Source organism: Gracilinanus agilis, chromosome 1, assembly GCF_016433145.1.
Source record: "Gracilinanus agilis isolate LMUSP501 chromosome 1, AgileGrace, whole genome shotgun sequence".
NCBI lineage: Eukaryota > Metazoa > Chordata > Mammalia > Didelphimorphia > Didelphidae > Gracilinanus > Gracilinanus agilis.
The window spans coordinates 127,112,615-127,128,760 of record NC_058130.1 but is presented as its reverse complement, the minus strand read 5'-3'; positions in this window follow the sequence as shown (position 1 = coordinate 127,128,760).

Here is a 16,146-nt window from a genome sequence, read left to right as displayed (position 1 = left end):
AGCATAAGGAAAACCATTCAGATAATTGACCATATCAAAAAGCAAAACAAAAAAAAAAAACACATGATTATCTCAATAGATGCTGAAAAAGCCTTTGACAAAATACAACATCCAATCCTATTGAAAACACTAGAAAGTTTACGAATGGAAGGGCCTTTCCTAGTACATATCTAAATCATCAACAAGTATCATATGCCATGGGGATAAATTAGAAGCCTTCCCAATAAGGTCAGGCATGAAACAAGGATGCCCACTATCACCTCTATTATTTAACATTGTACTAGAAACACTAGCCATAGCAATTAGAGAAGAAAAAGAAATTGAAGGTATTAGAATAGGCAATGAGAAGACTAAGCTATCACTCTTTGCAGATGATATGATGGTCTACTTAAAAATCCTAAAGAATCAATTAAAAATCTAGTAGAAATAATCAACAACTTCAGCAAAGTTTCAGGATACAAAATAAATGCACATAAATCATCAGCATTTCTATATATTTCCAAAACATCATGGCAGTAAGAGGTAGAAAGGGAAACACCATTTAAAATTATCCTAGACAATATAAAATACTTAGGAATGTATCTACCAAAACAAACACAGGAATAATATGAACACAACTACAAAACACTTTCCAAACAATTAAAACTAGATCTAAACAATTTGAAAAACTTTGAGTGATCATGGTTAGGACGAGCTAACAAAATAAAAATTCTATCCAAATTAATTTACCTATTTAGTGCCATACCTATCAAACTACCAAAAATCTTTTTATTGAACTAGAAAAAAGTATAACAAAGTTCATTTGTAAGAAGAAAAGATCAAGAATATCAAGGGAAATAATAAAAAAATGTAAAGGAAGGTGGCCTAGCAGTACCAGATATTAAACTGTACAATAAAGCCCCTCCCCATCCCACACCAGTATAGAGCCCTATATAACATAAAATTCCAACTCAAGAAATCGGGAGGAGCATGAGCAAACATTAAAAAAATCTGACCAAAAAACTACTATTATGACAGGAAAGACAAAAACATAGACTCAAAAGAATAAAGAAATAAAAAAAGTCACAATGAAAACCTAAAAGAAAAAAATGTAAATTGGAAACAAATGAAACAGACATTTCTAGAAGAGGAAAAATAGTTTTCAAAATCAAGCGTGTAGAGGAAAAATTAGGCAAAGGAGTCAAAGTCAAGGAGGAAAATTATGAAAAGGTAATTAACTGGGGGGCAGCTGATTAGCTCAGTGGATTGAGAGCCAGGCCTAGAGATGGGAGGTCCTAGGTTCAAATCTGTCCTCAGACACTTCCCAGCTGTGTGACCCTGGGCAAGTCACTTGACCCCCATTGCCTACCCTTACCACTCTTCTGCCTTGGAGCCAATACACAGTATTGACTCTAAGACAGAAGGTAAGGGTTTTAAAAAAAGGTAATTAACAGCTTGATTTTAAAAGAAGGCACAAGGAAACACCAAAGAAAATATCACCTTAAAACACATAATTGACTAAATGGAAAAATAGGTGCACAAATTCACTGAAGAAAAGAAGTTATTAAAAACTAGTATTGGGCATGTGGAAGCTATTGATCTCAGGGGAAATCAAGAAACAGTAAAATAAAGTCAAGAGAATAAAAAAAGAAGAAAATATAAAACATCTAATTATAAAAAATCAACTAATCTGGAAAATGGATTGAGGAGAGATAATTTAAGAATCATTGGACTACTTAAAAAGCTTGATCAATGAAAGAAATTAAAAATCATATTTCAAGATTATCAAGAAAAACTGCACCAATATCCTAGAATCAAAGAGTAAAATAGTGGTTGAAAGAATCCACCAATCACCACCTAAAGAAGATCTCAAAATGAAAATTCCTAGGAATATTATTGCCAAGTTTCAGAGCTCCCAAGTCAAAGAGAAAATACTTCAAGTAGTCAGAAGGAAACCATTCAAATGTCATGAAGCCACAATGAGGATCATACAAGATTTAGTAGCTATCACATTTAAAGGAGTTGAGGGCTTATATTATATTCCAGAAGTCAAGACAGTTGTGATTACAACCAAGAATAATCTACCCAGCAAAATTGAGTTTAATCCTCCAAGGGAAAAAGTTGATATTTAATAAGATATAGGACTTTCAAGCACTCCTGATGACCAGCACTGAATAGAAAATCTGGTTTTCCAATATATGATTCAAAATAATGTATATGAAGGTGAATATGAAAGAGAAATCATAAAGTATTTGATGAGATTAAAATGTTTATCTTTGCAAATGGGAAGATGATATATCTATCTTCTTAGAATTTTATCATTAACAGAGCATTAAAAGGATTTTATATAGAAAGAGGCTATAGGGCAGTTGTGTTAGGTTGATATAAAAGAAATGGAGAAATATTAATTGCTCATAGGTAGGCTGAGTCAATAAAATAAAAATTACAATTCTACCTAAGTTAATTTACTCATTTGATGCCATACCAATCAAACTACCAAAGAATTATCTTATAGAACTACAAAAAATAGTCACAAAGTTCATGTGGAAGAATAAAAGTAATGAAAAAATATTAAGGAAGGCAGCCTTGATTTTCAAACTATATTATAAAGTGGAAATAATCAAAATAATCTGGTACTGGCTAAGAAACAGAACAGTAGATCAGTGACATAGATTATGTACACAATGCACAGTAGTAAATGACCACAGTAATTAAGTGTTTGATAAACCCAAAGAATCAAGCGTTGGGGTAACAAAAATTGCTGGGAAAACTAGAAAATGGTTTGGCAGAAACTAGGCATAGAGCAACATCTCACACACTATGCTAGTACACATGGTTTTGACATAGAGATATAATAAATAAACTAAAGGAGCACAGAAAAATGTACCTGTCAGATCTATGGGTAACATAAGAGTTTATGAGCAAACAAGAGAGAGAAAGAATGATGGGAAGTAAAATAGATAATTCTGACTACATGAAATTAAAACACTTTTGTACAACCAAAAATGATATAGCCAAAATTGGAAAGGAAGCAGGAAAGTGAGAGGAAACTTTTAATAATTCTTTTCTCTGACAAAGGCCTGGTTTCTCAAATAGATAGGGAACTGAGCCAAATTTATCAAAATACGAGTCACTACCCAGTTGACAATTAGTCAAAGATAGAAGCAGGCAGTTTTCAGAAGAAGAAATAAAAAATATCCAATCATGTTTAAAAATGCTCTAAATCACTCAGTGATTGGATAAATACAAATTAAAGCTATTCTGAGATACCACCTCACACCTATTAGATTGGCTAATATTAGAGAAAAAGAAAATGACAAATGCTAGAGGCAATGTAGAAAACTTGGGGAATTAATGCACCATTTGTGGAGTTGTGAACTGGTCCTACCATTCTGGAGAACAGTTTCGAACTATGCCCAAAGTTCTATAAACTGGGTAAACCCTTTGACCCAGCAATACCACTACTAGGTCTATCCTAAAGACATCAAAGGAAAGAGAAAGTATCTATTTGCACAAAGATATTTAGAGCAGTTTTTTTGGTGGTAGGAAAAAAAATAGAAAATGAGGGGGCAGTTTGATGGCTCAGTGGACTAAGAGTCAGGCCTAGAGATAGGAGATCCTAGGTTCAAATCTGGCCTCAAACACTTCCCAGCTGTGTAATTCTGGGCAAGTCACTTAAGCCCCATTGCTTGGCCCTTACTGCTGTTCTGCCTTGGAACCAATTCACAGTATTGATTCCAAGTCAGAAATTAAGGGTTTGAAAAAAAAAGAATGGTAAAATGAAGGGATGGCCATAAATGGGTGAATAGGTATATCTGTTGTGGTATATGATTATGATGGAATAATGTTTTGCTATAAGAAATGATGAGTAAGATGGTTTCAGAGAAACCTAGGAAGACTTAAATAAACTCATACAAAGGGAAGAGAACAGAACCAGGAGAATATTGTACCTAATTACAATAACATTGTAAAGATGATCAACTGTGAAAGACAGCTATTCTGAATAGCAAAATATCCAACAAAATTCAAAGAGACTCATGATGAAAAATGCTATTCTTCTCATTTTAGAGGACTAATACATTTTGAATGCAGATTAAAATTTTAATTTCAAATTTAATTCTAAAGTTTTTCTTAGTTTTCTGTTTTATTTTGTTTGTTTTCCTTTTTAACATGGCTAATATAGAAATATATTTGCATGACTTCACATGTATAATTGATATTACGTTGCTTACTTTCTCAAGTTTGGGGCAGTGATAAAGGTAAGGGATAGTTTGGTACTCAAAATATGAAATAAATGATTATTAATTTTTTTGCAAATATTGGGAAATATATAATGAAATAAATAATAATAATTTATCAAAAAGAAAAAGAAGCTTTGTTTTCTCTCTGGGAGCTTTCAACCCACCTCTGACCATCTGCACACACAAATGCACACCCACACTGTGCCCCAACCCACAGATTTAATAATAATGGCTCACATTTATATATAGCTTTTTAAAAGTTTGAGAAACACTTTCCTTAGGTATATTATCTCACTTGAGTCTCACATTAATACTGTGATGTTGGTGTTATTATTACCCCCATTTTAAGGATGAAGAAACTGAGTTTTAGAGAGGTCAGGCAAATTGTCAGTAGTCATATGGCTAGAAAGTGTCTGAGGATGGATGAAACCTGAGTTTTCTTTATGCCAACTCTAGTTCTCAATGTACTACACCAGTGGTGTCCAACTCAAATAGAAACAGAAGCCACTAAAGTATATCTAAGGATCTTGAAACTACACATATTCATTTAGAAAACAACACAGGCTTATGGACTTTTTATTAATACATAAACACATTAAGATTATACCAGAATTACAATTTCATCTGATTTGGACCTTTCTCTGGAGAATTGTGGGCTACGTGTGGCCTATGGACCTTGTGTTTGACCCCTCTGTATTACACACTGTTCAAGTATACCACTCTGTTTCCTTATTACATGCAAATCTTTATAATTACAAGAAATGACTCTAAAATGATGACTTACAATTAGAATTATTTTAGAAATTCAAGAATGTATGATTTTGTTCCTGATGTAATCTCACCACTGGTGCAGAACAAACTGGGCGATGGTTTGCTAAACAGTTTAAGCTACACTGCATTGTTAAGGACATGATGGGAAACTTGTAGTTAGAAAGCTGGGCATTAATCCTGTCTTGGTCCCTTACTAAATGTGTGATCCTAAGAAAGTCACTTGAGTTTCCTGAGCCTTAGATTTCTCATCTATAAAATGGGGATTATCAGGGTTATTTGGGGCTCACATGAGATAAATATATACAAATGCTTTGGAAACCCTATTGTACTAAGTACAAAGTCAGCCATGATTATTATCCCATTCTTTTAGGTTGTCAATTTATATAGAAATGTTCTTGAGACAAGTCACTATCCTGCTATTATTCTTTCATAGTTAATATTCTCTGGTCTATTTAGCAGGTGGATACACTGGATACTTTTTATAATTTGAATAATGTTTTTAGGATATAGTCATTCTTATTCTAGTTTTTCTCATTTATAAATGAGGAAGTTTCCATTTTGAATTTTAATTCAATGAAGTTCAGATAGATGAGTTTTCTTTATGCAGATAAAGCTGCCCTTCTACTATTGTTTCTTGATGTTTCATGTTCAGCAGATTATTATGCAATTAAAGGAAATGATTGCAAATAGTTGGAATGTTAACTCTTTCTGTAGTTTCAATGAATCATCTTTGGAACAATTCTAGTAGCAAGCAGGATGATGCAGATGACCTTTACTTCATCCTATTTGAACATGATTTTGATTTCATTGACTTAGTCTCTCTTTTGAGAGCATTTCTTGATACCTAGTTTGGCAGTCATGAGTATTTGTTAAGGAAATATCTGTTGAGAACATTGAAGTTTTTGTTTTGTTTTAAGTAAGCCAATATTATGTCCCAGTGATTGTGGGCAATAGTGTGTGTGTGTGCATGTGTGTTTGTGTGCATGTGTATGTATATATGTGATGATACACTGGTTCCAGCATAATTAAAAAAATTGAATTCTCAAGGATATTTTGGGGTTTATAGTTATAGTATGAGGATTTGTTATTTTTTCATATATAAAGAATAGCAAACTTCTGGTGTATAATTCTGATATTTGCTTGTGTCGGTAGATATTTAAGAGGTGTTATTTTTTTATAACTTGCAGTAATATATTGCACAATTTCTGCCATTGCCTTCCAAAATCTGCACCAATCATTAATATATAACATCCAAGTGGATATTATATAACTTCAATTGACCTGTCATTGCTACAAGGAAATCATTTTACACCTTCCCAATTAGTTCACTTACCACAGAAGCTCTTTTCAGTCTTCCTTATGTCTCCTTTGACTCCCCTCCCACTCTCTAAAGTGAAAATCTTGCCTTATATTTCACTCAAAAATTTGAGGCCATTTTTAAGAGTTCTTTCTTCTCTTCTCATCTCACATTACCCTAATGTTTTCTGCTACTAGCTTCTCCTTCATCCCATCTCACATGAAGAAATGGCCTTTCTGCTCAGCAAGACAAACCCTTCTACATAAACAAGTGATCCAATTTTCATCCCATCTTTTCCACTAGATTGTCTCCTCCTTCATCCTTACTCTCTATCTTTGGGCCCCTTCTTGTCTACTGTCTGCTTCTCTGCTAAGTACAAATATGCTCAATTCTGCCCCATCCTTGAAAAACCCCTCACTTGAGCCATCTGTCCCTGTTTGCTATCTCTCCTCTCTTTAGCTAAACTCCTTCAGAAAGCTGTCTGTTAATTTATGCCTCTCTCTCTCTCTCTCCCCCCTCTCAACCTCTCTGGCTTCAGACATTATCATTCAATCAAAACAGCTCTCTGCAGAGTTAGCAATAATTTCTTTATTACTAAATCTAATGGCCTTTTTCAGTCCTCACTGTTTGTGATACCTCTGTAACCTCTGAACTGTTGATCACACTCTCTACATTGCCCCTAAATTCTAGTGCCTTCCTTCTGTTGATCATCTTCAATTTATCCTGTATATGTTATGTTTGTACAAAGTTGCTTGCATATTATCCACCCTATTAGATTGTGAGCTCTTTGAATCTTTTTTCTATTTTGTCTTTCTTTATATCCCTTGCACTTAGCACAGTGCCTGGCACATCTCATGATATTGATTGATTGATTAATTGACTGACAGTTTTCTATCCTGACTTTCTTCTTCTTCTTACTTCTCTTACTATTCTTTCTCAGTCTTCTTTGCTAGATCTTCATCCAAGTCACTCCCACTAAAGGTGAGTATCCCCCAGGTTTCTTGTTTTGGGCTGTTTTATCTCCTTCTTCTATCCTATTTTACTCCATGATCTCATCAACTCCCATAGCTTCAATTACCACCTCTAGGTTGATGATTGTCAGGTCTACTTATTCAGCTCTGACCTTTTCCCTGACCTCCAGTCTTGCATCTCCAATTGCCTATTAGACATCTCAAATTGGATATACTATAGACACCTTAAACTCAACATTTCCAAAGCTGAACACATTATCTTTCCCTACAAACCCTTCCCATATCTGAATTTCTCTATTACTGTCAAGGATACCACCATTATCCCAGTCACCCAGGTTTGCAATCTAGATGTCACCCTCAACTCCTCATTCTCACTCTTATTCTGACTCCCCATATTTAGTCTTTTGCCAAGTCATATATATAACATATATATTCATACACACATATATGTATGTATATATGCATGCATGTACATAATTATATGCTGACAGGAAAAATATATCTATGTATATATTTCTTTAGACATCTTCTGTATATATTCCTTTCTTTTCTCTCATATTGCAACCACTCTAGTGCAGGCCTTTTTTACTTCACACCTGGACTATTTCTATAGCTTGGTTGTCTCCCCGATTTGAGTCTTTCCCTGCTCCAGTCCATCCTCTAGTTAGCTGTCAAATTAATTTTTCTAAAAGTACGACTTGGCAATGTCAGCTCTCTGGTCAATCAACTCCAGTGGCTCCCTATTACCTCCAGGATCAAATATAAAAATCCTCCATTTGACATTTAACTAGCCTTCACAACCTTGTCCCCTTCTACCTTTTCTGTCCTCTCATAGCTGACTCCTTAAATGAACTCTGAACCATTAATACTGGTGTTCATGATACTCTTTGATGAAGAAACCATCTCCCAAATTCCCAACATTTTCACTGTTCTCTATGCTTAGAATATTTTTCCTCCTTATTTCTTCTCCTTGGCTTCTTTCAAATCACAGCTAAAATCCTACATTCCAAAGAAATTTTTCCCAATTCCTCTTAACTCGAATATCTTCCCTCTACCAATTATTTTTTATTTTTCCTGAATAGAACTCATTTGCATATTATTATGTTTATGTCATTTACACCATTAAATTGTGAACTTTTGTCTTTCTTTGTATCTCTACGGTTTAGCTTAGGGTCTGGCACATAGGAGGCATTAGATAAATGATTATAGATTAGTTGGCTGACTTCAGAGCCCCTAGACCAGGGGTCAGGAAGGTATGGCTCTTTCTGCAGGAGCCATAAAGTCAATTTTTTTCAGGTGCAGTTATAGGAGCATGCACTGTGAGCACTGTACGGCTCTCACGAAATTACATTTTAAAAAATGTGGTGTCTATGGCTCTCACAGCTAAAAAGGTTGCCGACCCCTGCCCTAGACTCTCTAATAGGGCCAGAGTAATATAACTGTGCTCAGTAGATGAAGAAATGCTTTACTCTAATTTCAGCTGTCTCTGATTTTATACTGGCTTCTAGAGGATTGTAGATAGGAAAGAATTCTTGTGTCCTACTTCCCACCTGAATGAGATCACTATACCTTAAATTCTCTCTCTCTCTCTCTCTCTCTCTCTCTCTCTCTCTCTCTCTCTCTCTCTCCTCTCTGAAAAGGGAGTGCTTGCCTTGTTTGGAGTGCTATTTCGATGTCTTTGATCTTGATATGCCTGAATGGCAAATACCCTTTCAAAAGGCTAATTGTTTGAAAGATAATCAATGGTGGTGGATAATATGGAAAGATAAGGTGGAAAGATAATAAATACTGGTGGAAATTCATAACCAATAGTATTAGAAACTCCAACAACTCTCAGGCTTAACCCTAGAAATCCTGTCAAAGGGAGTGATGGTAGAAGAAACAGCTCTAAAGGTTGCTACATTATAAACATTCCCTTAAACCTTTGATACATTTTCCCTTGTATGCATAAATTTTCTGGGGAGAGTGTACTCAAAATTAGAGGGCATATATAGCCAAAGAGTAAATTCAAAGTTACTTACTAGAAGTCCTTTTATATCTTGTGGAGTGCTCATGAAGTTTCTTTATGATTAATTTTTTGATGGGTTCCAAGAGTCAGTAGCCTTGTAGAGTCCTGAAAATGCTCGGTGTCTAGATTGTTCTCAATTGGGCCTCAAACCTGTCAGTGACTCAGAGGGATGTCTAACCCAGGCATATGAAGACTCCCTGGAGCAATGGATGGATAAAAACAATTTGTTCTAACAGCTATGAAGGTGGCTGAAGCAGATGCTGTGGAGCACTTAGAGTTTGGTCGAAGACATCAAAGATGCCAAGATCATCCACCTCATCCTGGGCTACTTCCCATCATCTTGACTTTTGGCTTGCCACTGGACTTCAAAGACTGGAAGAAACAGTAAGGTTGATGACTTTGTGCAACTCTGCCTTACTTCAATCCACACATAGACAAGACATCACCTGGTCATGTCATTGGTTGTCTTTGAAAATGAAGAATGAACAACAATAGCCATCTCTCAAATCTTAAGGTGGAAACCCATCAGCCACTTCTCCTCTGTGGATAGGTCTACTGGCTCTATAGACATTACTACCTCATTGGGAACTCTAAATCTTCTGATCTTTTGAAGTTCACAAGGCTGACCTTGGTGGAAGGGGAGAGATATTCACTCCTCTCTCCCACCCATCCAGCTACCAATTCCTTTTCAGTTGATCTTGCCAGTCATTTGGACCACCACTTGCCTGGCCTGATCCTGGACTGTACAATCCCTAATTGATTTACTGCATTAGACATGAGCCCAGAGATGGGTCTGATTATTTTAAGTCACAATATATTTTCTATGTGGCATTATGTACTTTCATTCAATGACCCAAAAACTATATGATCATTTGAGTGATTAAGAATTTGTTTATATCTAGCTTGCTTTTGATTGATTTACTTTTGATTGAAATGAGATGTCTAGCTCTTGTCATATTGTATAGAGGGGTGGTGTGTATATGTGTGTGTGTGTGTGTGTGTGTGTGTGTGTATGTGTGTATCTACATGACTCTGTCTAGATGTAGCTTGCAGGGAAGTATGAATAGATATCTAGATTATTCATTGCCCTCCTTTCTCTAAAAAAAGCTTTGATTTCTCCCAAGGATCTGGCACCAAAGACTAGCCACTCTGTTCTAAGAGAATGGATACCAGAATAGAATAATATCCATTTGTCTCCTAAATATTCCTCATCCAGGGAAGGTGATTTTTAGGTCCAATTTGGAGAAGGAGGACCCAAGCCAATGGTGTCAAATTCAAACAGAAACAAGGTCTATTAAACTGCATATAAGGATTTTTACGAGCCACATATTAACTTAAAAACCCTTCCACATATATTTATATAATTAAAAATACATCAATATATTAAAATCAGACAGGAACCACATTTTAATTTGGTTCAGGTCACACTTGGAAGTGTTGGGTATCACATGCAACCCATAGGTTATGTATCTGACACCTTTGTCCCATGTCAAATATTTAAGGCTCTATTTCTTTTTCATTAAATGCCTGTTTCATAAATGATATACATAGTAAATAACAAATAAACCCATTAATCTAAGCCAACAGTAAAGATAAATCAGAGAAGGCATACAGATGAAAATATTCCAGACAATGAATGAATGAATGAATTCTATCATTGGAAGTGAGAAATCTTAGCTCACCCAAGAGAAAGTACCAGATCTCATTCAAGGAGAGAATTTCCTGAAGTCTCTAGTGTAGTAAATTAGGGATAGAGATGCGATCAAGATTCTGGATTCTCTATATATCTGCTTTTTTGCACTCTTTCTCTCCCTTCAAGGATCTCTCCTTAAAGAGATTTTGGAATCCTATTTCTTCTCTGTCAAAACTGGAAGCCAGAAGACCAGGATCTTTCTTCTCCCAAAGTCTTGTCAACCTGTACTTCACATAAATATGGAGGGTGGAGTAACCAGTGTTACCCAATCAAAAGAGTCTTACGTAATGGACTATGAGCCAAAGGTTATAACATTTTCTGGAGTGGGGGTAGAACCCCTAAACATTTACCCTACTGTTCTTCATAAACTAAGTTTCAGCCAAATTCAATAATTAGCTATTCTCATCATTTGCTATTCAATATTCTCTCTTCATGCAATCACAAAGGCCATTTCTCATAGGTGGAATTCACTCCTGCTTCATCATTGCCTTCCATGAAAACTTCCCATTTTTTTTCTTATATGAAGACTTGATTCCTCCAGGCCAGTTTCTGGTTCTCTGATCCTCCTTATATTACCTTGTATTACACTCAGCTGTGAACATCTTTTATTGACCCTTGTAGAAAGTTAGATCCTGGAGGTCGCAGACTGAGTTGTATTTTTTGTCTTGTATTCCCAGAAGTTTGCAAAGTGCTTTGCATAGAATAAGCATTTAATAAATGTTTACTGAATTCAATTGCATATATACTAAGCTATAGCAAATCTACACTACTGACTGGACCCCAAGCCCATGTTCTACTCCCATATCTCTTTTCCTTTACTCATGCTGTTCCCTGCTCCTGGAATGCCCTGGCCTCTCCATCCCAACTATCTAGTCAAATTGGGTTATGAACTATTCCCTGTTGCCTAACATTCTACCTTCTATCTGGAGTCTCCCATATCTGCAATGTAATAATAATTATTATTATAATAGCTAACATTTACATAGTGCTTTAAAGTTTACAAAACACTTTATTTCAAAGAGCTGAAGTAATTTTTTTTTTCAGGGTTGCATAGCTAGTCAGTTTCTGTGGCACAATTTGAACTCAGATTTCCTGACTTTAAGTCCAACACTTGACCAGGTACTACTCCCCTCTCACTTTTATTTCACAGAATCCCTGATTTCATTTAAAACACAACTCATTGCCACCTCCTACGTGCCTTTAAGACCTTTCTTGATTACACCAGTTGATCCTGGTTCTCTGTTTGAAATGAATTCTTAAGACTTCCTTTATGTTTGCTTTGGATTTATTCTTCTGCGTACATGTTGCAATCTTCCAGTACAATGTGAACTCCTCAAGGGTGGGGACCCTTTCATTTTCATCTTTATGTCTGCAGAACTTAGCACAATGTCTGACATGTAATGAACACCTAATGAATGCTTATGGGATAGAATAAACATTCCACAATACGGCAAGGTGCCACACATTGTTTAGCTGTCTTCTGTATAGAAAGGGAGCTGTTACAACATCTGAAATATTTGTCCAGAAAAACTAGCTTGGGAACCTTGAAAGGTCTTGGTATTTCAGGATGAATTGGTTTGTGGTTTTGGTCATGCATAGAAGCCCAGCAAGTTATTTTAAGAAGTGGGATTAGAACTCTAAGCATACCTTGGAAAACTGTCCCAAATTCTTTGCAAGGTGAAAGAATCACATAACAAATAACATCAAGACAGCTTTGACTTTTGCTCGACAACAGGCATGAGAGGATAGAATCTTTTCTGTGTTTACTTGCAAAGGGGACTCTCTTAAGAGAGTAAACATGATTTTTCTGAGGGATCTATTGTACACGATACATTACACAGCATTTGCTTATGAACTACGTAAAAGGTTTAGGGAAAAAAAATCCCTTGGAATAAGCTACCACTTCTGCATTGATATGCATATATACATTTGCATCCATATTATACATGGATTATTTTAACCTTGCCCTATTCATATAAACAAACAGGAACACACTTAAGATAAATGCACTATATTATATTTTAGTTTAGGATGAAATCATGTGCAGATTCAAGATGGTATAAAAAACAAAATTTAAGATCCATTCTGCCTTTGGCAGTCAGAAAAAGGTATCTGGAACCAAAAACATATGCTTAAATTTAGCTCCACATGTGGCAGCTAGCTATTGATTGAACACTGACGTGTGCTTGAGCTCTGGGGATCTCAACCCCCTCTCCACACCCCTCCAGCACACACACACACACACACACACACACACACACACACACACACACACCCCTAACACAGCTAGTTCTGCCTGACAGTCAAAGGGAATTTAGAGTCTATCTACTGTTGTACACTTGCTCCAAACTCCCCAGGTAATCGTCAGGTGACAGGAGAAGATTATATAGGAGGAGATTATTTGAAGAACTGGATGCATTATTTGCCTGTGGTCCCTGGTATTCAAAGCAGGCTATCTGTGGAATGAAAGAATGTTATGCAAAGCTGGGTCCAATTCCTTGGAGTGCACAATGGTATGATTTGCAGCAAATCCGAGACATCTTTCAAACATGCCTAGGTCATCAACAAATTTGTCCTCTGTGATGGTATCTCAGTGATGGACATGACATCCCCAAGGGGGTGGATTTCTTAAGTCAGCTCTACCTCAGGTAGCTGAAAGCAGTGTTCGGATGGCAGGATATAATTAGCAAATTAGAATGTGGGGGATAGTTTCTGGAAAACAGCCTGGGCTCATTTCTTTCAGTTACACACTGCACGTGTAGTTTTAAAGGTGAATTTGTATCCTTTTTATTTAATGAGATTAGTGAAACTTCTCCAGCTGGATCAAGTAAGAGGCAGCATAGAATGCTTGACTTGTAGATAGGAAAACCTGGGTTCAAACCTTAGTTCTAGGTTTTACGGGCTGTATGGACCATGAAGAGGAAACTTGATTTCCTTTGGGCTCTGGTTTCCTCATCTGTGAAACGAGAACAATAATATCTTCTTCACAGGATTGTTGTAAGGATGGAATGAGATAAATCATAAGTATTCCTTAAGTTCCTACTGTGTGCCAGGCACTGTGCTGAGTTTTGGGAATACAAAGACAAAAATAAAAGAGTCCTAACCCTCAATCAATCAGTCAATAAACTTAATGAATATTAAATATCTTCAATCAACCAATAAACACTTATTAAGCATGTGCTATGTGCTGTGCTAAAATAAATGTATTAGAAATACAAAGAAAAATTGAATGAAAGAAAGCAGTAATAACTAGGGAATCAGGAAAGGCTTCATATAGGAAGTGCATATCAAGCAGAGGCATCATGGGGTTGTGGATGAAGGGCTAACCTTGGGATTAGGACGGTTTTAGAGACAGGATGACCTGGATTTCAGGTTAACCTCCGGCACACGCCACTCACTAAGGCTAAAAGACATAGAAAACTTGCTGTTTTGCATTGATGGAGTTTCCTTTCCCTTCCTACATCAATGAAATCATTGGTTTGAACAAAAAAAACCCCACAAAATAATTCCAAAATACTTTATAAATATGTTAATCATATAGTCAAGAGTTACTACTAAAAATTAGGTTTCATGTAGTGAGCTGGGAGCAGGGGCATATGGTGATTTTTGAGTGTGCTGCAACTTCCCATGGATTCAATCCTTGGTGTCAAATTCTGTTTTTAATTGGAGTCAGTTTTTTTTACTTTCTTTCTTTTTAAATCTTTGCCTTTTATCTTAGAATCAATATTGTGTATTGGTTCCAAGGCAGGAGAGTGGTAAGGGCTAGGCAATGAAAGTTAGGTCACTTGCCCAGGGTCACACAGCTAGGAAGTGTCTGAAGTCAAATTTGAACCCAGGACCTCCAATCTCTAGCTGCCTACTCAGAGTTATTTTTCAATCCATTCTTTATCCTGAGAAGCCATAGTACTTCCATCATCTCTAAAAAGGAAAAACTGTCCCCTTGGGCAGAATTATAAAGTGTACTCAAATGTAGGATACTTGAAGGCAGGCACTGTTTTTCTTTTGTTTTTGAATTTCTAGTACCTTGCACATAGTAGGTACTTCATAAATGCTTGTTGAGTGAATAAATGGATGGATGTTGCTGTTGAGGATCTCATTTCCTCAAATTATTTACCTTTCAGACTTTCAAAGCACTTTCTGTTCCTGTGACTGCAGGTGTTATTTATCCTCACTTTACAGATGGAGAAACTGAGTCTCAAAGGGTGAAATGACTTGCTCAGGATCACACAGAAAGTAATATTTGAGAGTTCAGTCATCTGGAACCTCGTTAATGAGGTCAAGATTGGGAATAAGGTTTGATTTCCACAAAGACTATTTAGGCTCCAGTGTGACCCGTGATTATAGGTTCCTTTCCTAATCTAAACTATTTATCTAACAAATGTGTGCTATTAGTCAAAAGAGGACCAGAATAAAATTGTTGATGGCAAGATGCACATCTATTCCACTCTTGGGGAAAAGGATTTCCTCACATGTACCCCACTTCTCCAGGTCTTTATGTGTGCAGGACAGCTCATCCTCGTGCCCCAGGCACACCTGAACTATCGAGGAGTCCTGGCATAAATAGCAGATGAAACTTTGCTCATTACTATTCACGTGTTTGAGGACAATTCATTCAAGATTCACATAAAGTTAGCAATGGGCTTTTTCTAAATAGAGCTCAAACATCTTAAAAATAAATCTGAGCCTTTTAATGCTCTGTAATTATCTTGTCTATTATCTCATCTGCTGCTTAATCTTTCATTCCTTCCCTTGATCTTTTAACTATATGGGGGGTGTATGTGATGTTTTTGCATATCTCCTGAAGCAATTTCTAGATATTTTCAAAAGCTTTAGGTAGGGGGAGGGGCAAGGATCTGTCACATTCATAATACTTAATTTTCTGAAAATTAACTCCTCAGGTACCTTGAAGATAAAATGCATCTAAACTGCTACATCTTAGATGCTCCAAAGTATCTGGAATGTGATTGAAAGGAAGGAGTGTGTGTGGATTCTTTCTCATGCAGAAAACTTTGACCCAGCCCCAATGCCTTCCCAGTCCATTTATTTTTGTCATAAATTGAACACAAGGAGTCCTAGAGGGCTTCTTTGAGATTTTTAGACATTGAGAGGAAACATTGGAATAGCTAGACCACCCATTGGTTTTTCCATATTCTTTCTGTATGATCCAGCCCATCTTTTCCAGACAT